General features: G+C 39.2%; 1 protein-coding gene across 2 annotated transcripts in view; it reads left to right on the top strand.

The window, feature by feature from the left end:
• PREP (prolyl endopeptidase) overlaps positions 1-12,454 on the top strand; it is an 86,648-nt gene that overhangs the window by 21,491 nt on the left and 52,703 nt on the right. The window lies entirely within an intron of this gene.

Genomic DNA, 12,454 nt, shown 5'->3' on the forward strand with positions numbered 1-12,454 from the left:
TGCCTTCATGAAGTGCTCCTTTCTTGCCTTCTAGTTGGAGTAGCCTTTGGCTTTTGTGTAGCCACAATGGTATGAACTGAAAGTATGGCACTCTACACCATATGGCAGAATAAATACTGCAGTAGCTCTTTGTTGACTATTGGATCTCAAGAAACTTGTTCTCTTGTTTATTAACAGCATATTTCAGGCTAAGGAAGGGACACTGCTACCGACTTGTCTACAACCAAATTTCAGCCAAGGCTGCCAGCAACTTTCACATGCACACCCAATTCTTCATTATTTGTACATACCAGGTCAGACAGGGCACCTTTCTTTCTTTGGCTTCATGATCACCTTGGGAGCTTATCATCAAGGCACTGTAGAATTCTAGATTGCTTGAGCCCTAGATAAAATTGTCCTTCCATACAGAAGGCATCACAGTGGCTAGAATTTCCAGTGTAAGGAGTATGGCGTGTGAACATGAATCTTCTTCCAGTTGTCTGAAGAAGGTATCATCTACTTCTTCCTAATTAGAAAGTCCATAGCATGTACTATGTACTACATACAGTAGACTACTAGTAGACTACTACTACTACTATGTGCTCTATAGCACATAGTAGTATATACCACTACAGTAGTACAGTACAGTAGTATACCCATGCTGGTCTGCCTGTTAATCTTAACCTATGAGCTATTTACCATCTCCTGAACATTCCCAAGGCAGAACTCCACAATTTCCAGCTGTTCTTTCACATAAAAGACAACTCACCTCCTCACCTTGCCAACCTATCCTTACTAACCAACCTTTACCTATCCATGGTAGCGCAGCATTCGTGTGAGCTATCCCACCATGTCTCCATTATCCCATTGAGGTCATAGTCCAGAAACTGCACACAGACTTCTAACTCCTCCTGTTTGTTCCCATGTTGTGTGCATCAGTGTAGAGACAGTTCAGGCAGGCACCCAAGTGTGCTGATTCCTCAGTAGAGTTTTGAGTGCTTTCTCCATGAGGCTGTTCTGCAAGCACTTCCTTCTTTACATGCCTGTGCTTGGGGAGACTTCACTTCAGCTCTGTTTTGTGAATTGCTGTGTCTTTTTCATTCTTACCACCCAGGCCTTTGGCTTGCCTACCCCATCTTCCTTACTTGTTGAGGAATCACTTTCTCCTGTTTTTTCCGATTTAAAGCTCTGCTTACTGGGTTGTCTAACCTGCAAGGATCCTTTTGCCTTGCTTAATCCAGTGGACAACAGTGCAGCAATAGTACAGAATGGGGTAACCTAGAATTGCTGCCAAATCATTGATTTTCCTCTTGGATGTGTATGGGTGAATGTCTCCTCTTCCTTATTTGTAGCCTGCTTTCCAGGGAAATAAGAGATGCTTAATCCCACTTTGCTTTTGGAAGTGTTGGCTCCCAAATGCGATCAGTGGTAATGGAAAAGCAGGTGTCGCAGTGGTCCAACCCTCACAAGAATGTGTGGAAAGTCAGTTGGCCAGGCAGACGTGAGACCATAAGCTTGTGGCATAAATTTAATCTTCTTATATCTTGAAGACTCGCTCAAATGGACACCCTTATGGATTCCTGAGATGTGGAGAATGCTTTGGAAGAAATTTTTCTCATCTTAGACTTGAGCCACTTTCAGTCAGAGTTCTCTCCCCTGTGGATTCTCAGAGATATGAAAGTCAATGAAGATTTGTCTTCCAACTTTGATATTCATAACAGCTCTCTCCTATGTGAATTCTTGGATGACACTCTATGCTGAATCTTAATATAATTAAGTTAGAATGTCAAATGACTTTATACAAACCCATATACCAGTAGGTTCCGCTGTTTCCAGTGTTCAGAGACTTATGTCTCTTCATTGCATACAAGACTCTGTCTGTGTGTTGTACTCACTTCAGAGGACTTTTAAGACGCACCCTTCCTGTACATCTGTTTATTTGGATCATTATGGTGTTCAGCAGGGCTTTGTCATCACTGGGAGGTTGTGGTGACCTGAGATGATGAAGTTTCAGAACCCATTTGTGGATTAGAAGAAACAGTTATAAGCATAGCTACATTTCTAGAGAGCTCCTTAAACAACCTGTTTTTAATTCTGATTTTTCTCAGAAGTGCTGTCTGTAGGTCATAGATCAATTCATAGTGTGTTAGACAAGTGTGCTCTCAGAGTTGAAATAAAGTCAACAGGGAAGACTGTTAAATAAATGGGGAAATGCATTGTAATGTATTGTAATGTTGGCTGATGGGGAGGTGTGTGATTTAAAGGACCCATAGGGTGGACAAGTGGAGTAATTCTGTTTGGTTTTAAATTCGTAAATCCATCTCCTTGAATGGACTATTGGCTGAGTTGGGTATGTAATAACAAGGCTAAGTTAGTCTAAGCCATGTTCATCCAACAGCTGTTACATCGTTCACTGCTTTGAGATCCAAAGTGGATGAGATGATTAATGAATTTTCTTAACTTGTGCTATAATGAAGGACTCTACTTGCTGCCAAATTCTGTATTGGAGGCAAAGTGAGAATAACCTCCAGACTAGGTGGAGGTGTGATAAGATGATGGACTGAATGTACCTGTTTAGACCGTTAGCTGAGGCTCCTACTCTCCTGTGCTCCCTCAGGATGATTCAGTCCATGTGAAACACAAGTATCTCTCTGGACAGATTTGGACTTCTGTGCTGATTGCAAAAAGTGGCTTGTAGCTCACATGCTTCTAAGATTAAAGGGAGAAAAAGAAAAGAGAAATACCTCAAAACTGAAAGCAACTGGAAAAAATTAAAGCAGGAAATCTGAAAAAAAGTTGAGGGGAGAGAGAAAATAAACTGATTAAGACACAGATGTTTGTGAAGAAGCTATCAGAAAAAAAGAACTAGTTTCAGGACTATGTAAGTGAGTATTAGTTACTTCGAAAATTGTACTGACTGGCAAAGGGGGAAATGAGGGAAACTGAAAAATGAAAGAAAATGGATGATATCATAGGTAATCTAGGATCTAGCAGATAACACATCTGATATAAAGGGAAAGGACCTAATATACGAAATGTACCTCAGAACTGAAGGAACACAACTGGTATTACAAACAATCTTGTAGTAATTTTGTACTTAGGTTGTTCTGTCCCCCTCTTCTTTTTAATCCTTCCTTCTGTAATAGACCTCTTGTATCCGTGTTCCTTATATCACTTCCAGTGTTTGGACCTGTCCTTGAAAATCCCACAAAGGCTGGTTATAAAAGTGTCCTTTATACTGTTTAATTTCTATGAGATAAATCAGAATTAAAGTGCTGTTTGAGCAGCAGGTCAAGATAATGCACATGTGTGTATTTATGGACTAAAGCCACACTATGGTCGTAGAAGCTCCTGTGCTCAATGTACTGACTGCGTCATTCTGCAGCAGCATCCTGGCTGGCAGACCTGACTTCCCTTGTCTGGATGGAGTAAAACAAAGGTCAGGACTTCCCTCAGCTATGAAGGAATCACAATAATAAACTATTCCTGTATAGGTATTTTATAGTCCAGTTACGTGTTACTAGCTCTTCTTGTACTGGATAGCAATATCATGGTTTCTAGGTTGAGGCTCTTGGATTCAGTGAGAGCCATTTGTGTTTCTATGAAGTGATTCGTAGTTTGGATCCTTTTGATAGTATATTGTACAGCTTATTTAGAAATAGTGATTGTTTTTATAATTTTCTCATTTCACTGAGACTGAAGAAAAAGGTTTTGAAAACTTCATGCAATCTGGCAATATTGCACTGGATATATAGAGGTTGGTATGTGGCAAATTTCATACGATCAAATAAAAATTTAAGTCTTCTCTCTCATGTATAGACTTTATTGATTAATTTTTTATTATTTTAATTTTTGGAGACTTGTTTGATTTAGTTGAACTAGTCTACTTCTGTACACAGCTGGACATATGAAATTATATACTCTGTAAATATTTCATGTCTGCTGTCAACAAATTTCTCATATTCTGAATTTATTTGCATTGTAAGATCATCATTTAGAAAGAGTAAATGCACTGTACTGAAGGGTTGTTAGAATTAAGGTTGGCTGGCTGATTTGTGGGCTTTGTTTCTAACTTACTGTAGGTTAGAAAGGTGGCACAATTTAAAAAAAATACTTCTACCTATATGTTAGGAGACCTTCTTGCTCAGAATAAAGTTCATTTTGTCTGTCTGAGAGACAAAAAAAGGCCTTTTCCATCAAAGAGCACAGTAGCTGGTTGAATTATTTTGCTTAAATTTGCAGGGTAGAGTGGGGAAGTAGAGTAAAAAGGTTATCCATCTTGGAAAAAGAAAGAAGAAACAGGAGTGCAAAATTAAACAGTATGTTTCATGTGTGGAAATAAAAAATGCTTAATAAATATCTTCCTGGTAGAACTTGGAAGATGGCTGTGAATTCAGGGATGAGTCAGCTACTGTGGGAATCATCAAGCAACACAATATAGCCCATAACAAGCTTACAGGAGCTCAGATATTTCTTTCCCCAGTAGGAAATACTGGACATATGAAATTATATACTCTTTCCCTCTTTCCCAATAGGGGAAAGAAACGTGTAATCTTCCATTTTTACTCTTACTTATATATGGCATGTTTTTATAGCAAGACAATATTTACTTTTTAAATTTCAAATGAAATTCAACAGTTTGTGGCTGTTTTGAAAAGATTAATCCAACCAGATAAGCTCATTCAGTTGAAAAAACAAAGCTGTAAAACCCTTTTTGCCTTCTTAAATTGTGAACTTCTTCCATATTTATGCTCAATTATGTGCCTGTCCCACTTTTGCTGTCTGTCTAGACAATACAAATAAAAAAGTAAATTTGCACCTTTTCAATCCAAGAAACTGAAAGGGAAGATCCAGATTGTTCCACAAGAATCATCAAGAAATGGAACAGAATGATTTTGCTAACAATCTAAAGTACATTGCTTTGAAGAAGAGGAAACCTCTGGTTTAACTTTCTCATAAGTTATCTTTTTATGAAATATGGTTTGTTCAATATTTGCCACTTATTTTTTGCTTTAGTAATCTTGAGTTAATTCATTTCATTACCTTCCTGCACAGCATGAGTTGTTGCTTCTTTTTTGCATATACTGCCATTAAATAATAAGTGAGGTGATAATGATGTCATCAAAGACTTTCTGGAAGAGAGAACATTATATTAATTTTGTTGTACTGAAGGAAGTTGTGTCCTGTGCATTCATTGATTGTTCATGTATTTCTCAGGCTGTGAGTCAGTGGATGTTAACTTGTCCTGTGTTGAGTGGGAATCATCTTAGTCTCTGAATGGAGATCGCATCTAATAAATGAGAGTAGACTATTTCTAAATGTTCAGGAGGATTTAACTTGTCTATTTTTGCATCTGAAAATTAAGGTGTGTCAATAGATCTTCCCCCTTTACTGTATGTCATGATGTTTTTGTCAACAGCTATAGATTAATCAAATTTGCTGTGCAGTCTCCTGTGACATTCATTGTCAGATTGTTTTCCTCAGAAGATAGTCTACACAGCAGTGTTTCTGTTTTTTTCCATGATCATTCCAGGGAGCATCTGAGCATCTTTTCTGCCTTACAGATTAGCTAAAATGTTCTGCATGCTTTCCTTCCCCCCTTCACAGGGTATCTACTGTATACAGACTGAGTCATATTCCTCTTCAAATGTTTAGGTTGTTTGCTAGGTTTTTAAGCAGGCTATTGTGAGCTACTTGTGCCAAGAATGCTCCTTTTTAGAATAGAAAATCACTATGATAAGTAACCTATGACAAATAGATTCATTTTAATGGGGATTTTAAATTAGTCTGAAAAGATAAGAGATCTGGGGAGATACTGTTTCCCTTCCTCCCCTACCACCCATAGACGTTTTGTGAATCCCATCCGATTAACCCAGTTCACAGCACAGTTTTTGTGACAAAACTCTTTGTGTTAGAAATGACCAGGTTTACCAATTGGAATTTTATGTTTACAACTAACTTAACCAAACACACTTTAAAAAATATGTTTATCTCATATCAGTGTTTTACAAATATTCTATTTCTCGAGACCTGAGGTCATAATTCACAGTATTGTGGCAAGACAGTGCTGTGAGAAGACCCCCTGTGAGAAGACAGCTGGCTGCTCTTTAAACTTTTGGGGTAACTCCCTTGCTGTACTGTTTCAAGTAACTGTGGATATGGGAGCTCTTCCCTTTGTGCTTGGCACCCTAGCTCCTTGTGGGGTGAGGTTTAGAAAGGTCAGGGACAAAATTATGGGATTCTTGTCCAGATTTGACCACTCTGTCAGCCAGCTGATAAGGTTTACTTCTGCCTTATGAATCAGTAGCAGGAGTGCAGTGCCTGTTGGGTCGGAAAGGACGGCACTGTGGGTTCGTGACCAGAAGGTTATTCCCTCATTCAGTACTCCAGATTTCCCTACTTATCTTGCTAAGCTGATCATAGGCTTTTCAACTCTTGGCTCCTGTAACAAGTATTTAAAAGTGATCTAATGCTAAGTATTTCTTAAAAAAACACATATTTACCCAGTAGCTGAGCACTGTAAGGCACAATTTTCGGTAGCTATTTTATTAATCTTGACAAGACAGACAGCACTCAGGTTTGCTTGTTTGTTGAACCAGTCAAACAAAAAAACTTCTCATGAATCACTTTGCTTAACTGTTCTCCATATACCTGAAAATGCCTCATAGTAGCCAAACAGCTGGATACACAGTAATCAAGCAATTATTTATTAGTAAACCTTCTTGTACACTTCACCCAAAAAAATCCAAAAGCCTAATCAACCAAAAAAACCAAACCACAAAAACAGTGGTTTTTTTAATGTAGCATGTCTCTTCATGCTTCTGTGCCTGGTAAAATTTTATTTTTCCCTTTTCTTGAAAAATTAGATTGTTTCTTTTTTATTAGATTGTCAGCCTTTACTGTTTACTCTTTTGAATATGTGATTTGGTGCTGTGAAGAAGGAATTTAGCGCCAATCTGTTGTGCAGCAAGAAATAAATGAAAGCTGTTTAATCACCCTTGGCTATGAACATAGACCAGCATGACATGGCCTATTGGTCTTGTTGAAGTTGTCCTTAGTATTGACCTTCTTCTTTATTTTGTATTGTGGTAGTAGCTGGGAAGCCTAATGAAGAAGTCAGGATCCTCTTGTGAACACTGTAGAACTGTTTTATGATTGAGTTCAGAGCTCTAGGCAGAGCCTAGGCAGAGCCCCACTTTACTCTTCCTGGGGGACCTGAAGCATGAGAGCAGAGGCAAAAAAAGGGATATAAACCGGCATGGGGTGCAGAAGTGGTGGCTCTTCTTATAACCTTTGGGTGTGTAGAAACATAGGTTTAATGAAAAGCTGCAGTGATTTCTGGAATGCAAAAAGCTGAGAGGGTTGGCTAATTGGAAAGCACAACTGAGTTGTTGGATTGGAAAGGAAGCTAAACACAGATTTGTTTTAAATAGGAGGTACAGGGGCTTTCTAGAGAGAGAACAGTGATAGGGGCTCTTATGCTTGAGTACTGGTCTGCTTGGAGGTTGGTGGTTTGTGTCTGGTGGGAACAGTGTGAGGTGGTGGAAGGACACATGTAGAGGAATAGGAGCTAGTGAAAAATACTTGAGAACCACTGTCTTGAAAAGATGTGATAAAAATGGAGCAAACACAGAAGTTCATAGCTTGCTGGTTGCTTAGTCATTGTCAGCTCAAATTGCTTTGTATTAGACTGGCAGGGAACAGTTGCAAGAAAGAATTTAAGAGCAAGGCTATGAGTCAGATTTTTTTTGTTGCTGTTTCTTTGTTTAGAATGTTGTTCTTTTTTTCCCCACACTAAAAAAGCATGTATGTGACTTGAGGGCAGGTGGAAAAAGGTAATGTTTGTCCACATCAGAGTTGAAAATAGGATTGTTTGGCCTTTTGTGTTTTAGTTTAGTCTTGCAATTTTAGCAGGCTCTCTTAATAAATAAATAAGCAATGAACAGTGCTATATACAGTAACATTAAAGGGATGAGTCAGTATGTGCTGTGTAGACTGAAATAGTGGATCAGAAACTTTGTAATGAAAATGAACAAGAGACAGTGAGGTGACAGGAGACATCATCTATAAAGTGGAATGTGGTGAGAGGGAGAATACTCTTCCATGTTTTGAAAAACTTTTCTGTGATTGAAGTAACTTAAAAAAAAAAAGTTTCAAAAATGAATATCAAAACAAGGCTGTTGTATCCTAACGAATGGGGAGAAAAAAATTAGTTGTCTTGAAAAATATGTGGAAGGATCCACAATAGAGCATTTAAGAAAAATATTTCATATCCCTTAAATGTCAATTTCAAAGTTTTGCTTTCACTGTATTTTTTATTATACATAAATTTATACTTCATATATATTTATTTTTGGAGGCAAATTATTAGCAATAAAAATAAATAAAATTAGTGACAAAAAAAGTACTATGGGCTTTTTAAACCTATTTGAATTTCTGTAAGACCTTTGACGTGATCCCTTACCATATTAGTCTCTCTAAACTGGAGAGATATGAATTTGATGGGTGGGTGAGGTTTTGGTGGATGATCACATCCCAGGGGTAGTGGTCAACAGCTGAGTGTCCCAATGGACAGGGGCAATGAGTGTCTATGGTCTAATGGGACCATACATACTCAGGGAGCGGTGCTATATAGCCAATGGGATCGAGTGCACCTTCAGCAAGGCTGCAAACATCTTCAAGCTGAGTGGTGCTTCACACCTGAATGACAGGATACCATATAGATGGACCTGGACAAGCTCAAGGAATGGACCCATGAGAACCTCATAAAGTTCCGTCAGGTCAAATGCAAGGTGCTGCACCTGTGTTGGGGTAACTCCCTTTTTCAATGCAAGCTGCAGCTTGAAAGGATTGACAGCAGCCCTGCTGGGTCCGAGAAGGACTTGGTGGATGAGAGGCTGGACGCGACCCGGCAATGTGCACTCACAGCCCAGATAGCCAATTGTATCCTAGGCTGCATCCAAAGCAGCATGGGCAGCAGGATGAGGGAGGGGATTCTGTGCCTCTGCCATGCTCTCATGAGACCTCATCTGGAGCACTCATGAGAGCTCCAGAACAGAGTCCAGCTCTGGGGACCCCAGCACAGAGAGGACATTGACCTGTTCGAGCGGGCCTAGAGGAGGACCATGGTGAAGATCAGAAGACTGGAGCACGTCTCCTGTGAGGAAAGACTGAAAGAGCTGTGGTTGTTCAGCCTGGAGAAGAGAAGGCTTCAGGGAGACCTTGCTGCTGCCTCACAACTTCAAGGGAGTCTGTAAGAAGGGTGGGAAACAAACTTTTAGCAGGGCTTGTTCCCATGCAAAAAACAGTAGTGGTTTTAAACTAAAAAAAGGGTAGGTTTAAATTAGACAGGGGGAAGAAGATTTTTACAATAAATGTGTTAAAACATTTGAACAGGTTGCCACATCACAGAGAGGTGATGGATGCCCTATTCCTGAAAATATTTAAATTCAGGTGGGATGGGGGTTTGAGCAACTGGATCCAGTTGAAGATGTCTCTGCTCATTGCAAGGGGATTGGCATAGATGACCTTTAAAGGTCCCTTCAAATGCAAACTATTCTATGAAATTAAATAGCTTGCTGTTAATTTGAGCAAGGGCACATTCATGCTGCTACTCTCTGACTGGACATTACATTTATAAATCACGGAATCATAGAATGATGAGGGGCTGGAATGGACCTTAAAGATCATCCAGTCCCAACCCTACCTGCCCTGGACAGAGGCACCTCCCTTTAGACCAGGTTACTCAAAGCCTTATTCAAGCTGGCTTTGAACACCACCAGGGTAAATAGTATTCATAATGAAGTTATTTTTTAGAGGAGGTATTTGTGCTTTCATTGTTTTATATTAGAGAAAGTGTAGTGTGAGGGAGAGAGATTAGCTTTGATGCCTGCTTTTCTGTTGCTATGTTCTGCTGTCTGAGGGCATGAGCTATAACTCTCAAAATGAATCATATATATTCTCTTCTCCTGTCTTTTGAGTGATTATCCCAGTGGAAGTAAAATTGGAGCCTTGAAACTGATTGAGAAATGTCTGTTCATAGAAGTGCTTGATTTTTGTCTTCTGGATTAATCTTTGAATATATCTTGGCACATCTGAACTTTGTGACTCAAAAGAATGAAGTTTGCTTCCTTCCATTTATTTGTATTTTAGAGGGCAAATACATTAGCTTTCCATGATCACTGAGTAGCTGTCATCCATCATCTGCAAAGTGAGTTGTACCTTCTCAATACAAATACAGAAGTCGCATTCTTTTTAAGAACATCTTAATATCTCCTTTACAGGATTTCCTCCCTCAGATGTTTATAAATGAAGTCAAGTCCCAAGATATAGAGAGATCTTGCTTTTAAAGAGAGTCCAAATTGTTTGAAAATCTCTCTTGCCTTTGGAGATCAGAGTGAGACAATTAAATATTTGTGGCTTTGAAGAAAAAAAGAGGGAAAAAAAAACTGAGTTCTTTTCCCTAGCTGCCTTGCTCAGAGCAGGGGCTTGAGAGCAACCTGAATATTGCATGATTCAAGAAGAAATTAGGTTCTGATGTGGAAGTAGATCTCTGAGTGAAGGACTTTGCCATTGAGTTCCCAGAATACGTTACAAACATGCCACAGGGGCCCTGAAACAGTCTCTTCCAGTCTGATGTATGCTGTGTACCATGAGATTCTGTCTTCTATTGAATGTAAAACCTAGTGTGGATTAGTGAAACACCATAAGAGGTTGCCCAGAGAGGTTGTGAGTGCCCCATCCCTGGAGGTATTCAAATCTGGCTTGGACAGGGCTTTGAGCACCTGGTCTAGTGAAACGACCCTATCCCTATGGCAGGGTGGTTGGAACTAGTGGTTAGAACCCAAATCATTCTGTGTTTCTATGAAAATCTAAGAATTAAAAAATCATTATCTTTCTGTAGGTAGAAGTTTATTTACTTAATGTGTGTAATGTAATAAAATGTGGCATCATTCTTTGGGTTAGAAAACCTGTCCTGTTGTTATGAACCAAGCCTCCTGGTTCATTTCCTGAGCTTTCTCAGCACTGCCCCATTTGTGGAAAAGCTGTCTTGCAAAAAATGAGAAGACAGAATGGAATTTATGGAGACGAGCATTTATATCTTCACCTGGTAATTTTGACTGTTATAGCACATGAAAAAAGCCAAATGTGTTTGCCTTTTGAAAACTTTTTTTCCCAGTGTCAGATAATCCTACCATTAAACCCTTTCTCTCCAGTACACAGAGGTTATTTGCCATTAATTGATTGTTTGGCCTTTCCATGAAACATGAAATATAGAAATATCAAGAACATGTAGTGAAGTGATTAACAGTGACTCTCAGCCGCTCTATCCTTTCTGTCTAAAGAGTGTTAGTAACATGACCTTGTGATAATTCATGCTCTTATCAATTTGTTCAAATTAGCTTTTCCTTCTCCTGTAGCTGTCATTCACAGACCTGCTTCATCGCCCAGAGCTCTCAGCAGACTATGTTCAGAGGCTAGTAGAAGATTGAGGGCATATTCTGTGTTGCTTACTGAAACAATTTCTCTTTTGATCTTCGATGGATCCAAAAACTTTGTTTAAAAATTCTGTCTGTACACTGAATATTGCTTTAGTCTTTTGCAGAAACCTAGCTCTGTAAGATTATGATTTTCTGTTGCGTAGTATGGCTTTATTTTCCACTGAATTCTACCTGCAGTTCCTATTGTAATGCAGTTATGTGATGATGAACAACTGATTGGTATAAAACATATAGGCAAAACCGTCTGTATCTTTTCAGTGATGTATTTTAATAGAAACTCTGGCAGGGGAAAGGATTAGGGTATAGCAGCAGTATACAGGAAACTGTCATGCTTTTCCTGTATATAATAAATCTGTCTCATTGTGTGCTTATGTGGATTAAATGGAAGTCTTCAGCGTTTCAGGTGTTAAGAGTAGCCTTAGACTATCCAAATGTCACTTCTCAGTGATTCTTCTCAAAGACATATGTTCTCAGAGGGCTGCTGGTTAAACCTGTAAATGCCTTATCAAGATCCAGTTCTTCAACTCTTTTCTCTCCTTTTTATGAAGAATGGACTCAGTGTCTATCCTTCACCTTGTTTTTCAAGTACTTATTGAAGTCATAACTTACAGACATACTGTTCTTTTTGTTACTGGGAGGCAAGGTCAGAGTGCTTGACATGGGGGCAGTGCCATGCTAGTGAACTGTACCTTCCTTGTGTTGCCACTGGCATGACCTAGGGAGAAATGGTGTCTGTCCCCATCACTTTTCAGCCATGTAAGTGCCCAGTGAACTGCCTGTGTTTGTCATTAGGTTGGTATTTCTAGCCCAAAGGAGAAGGCTAAGCAGGAGGATCTGAAGCAATGCTAGAATATCCCTTTCAATCACAGCCACAACCAGGTCACCTGCAACCAAGCATAAAGAAGCATCCTCTTATGGCTGATAGCTGTGTCATTGCAAAGGATTTGTTCCTCTCACTGGAGAACTGCAGCACA

The sequence above is a fragment of the Vidua macroura genome, chromosome 3 (genome assembly GCF_024509145.1).
Source record: "Vidua macroura isolate BioBank_ID:100142 chromosome 3, ASM2450914v1, whole genome shotgun sequence".
Classification (NCBI taxonomy): Eukaryota; Metazoa; Chordata; class Aves; order Passeriformes; family Viduidae; genus Vidua; species Vidua macroura.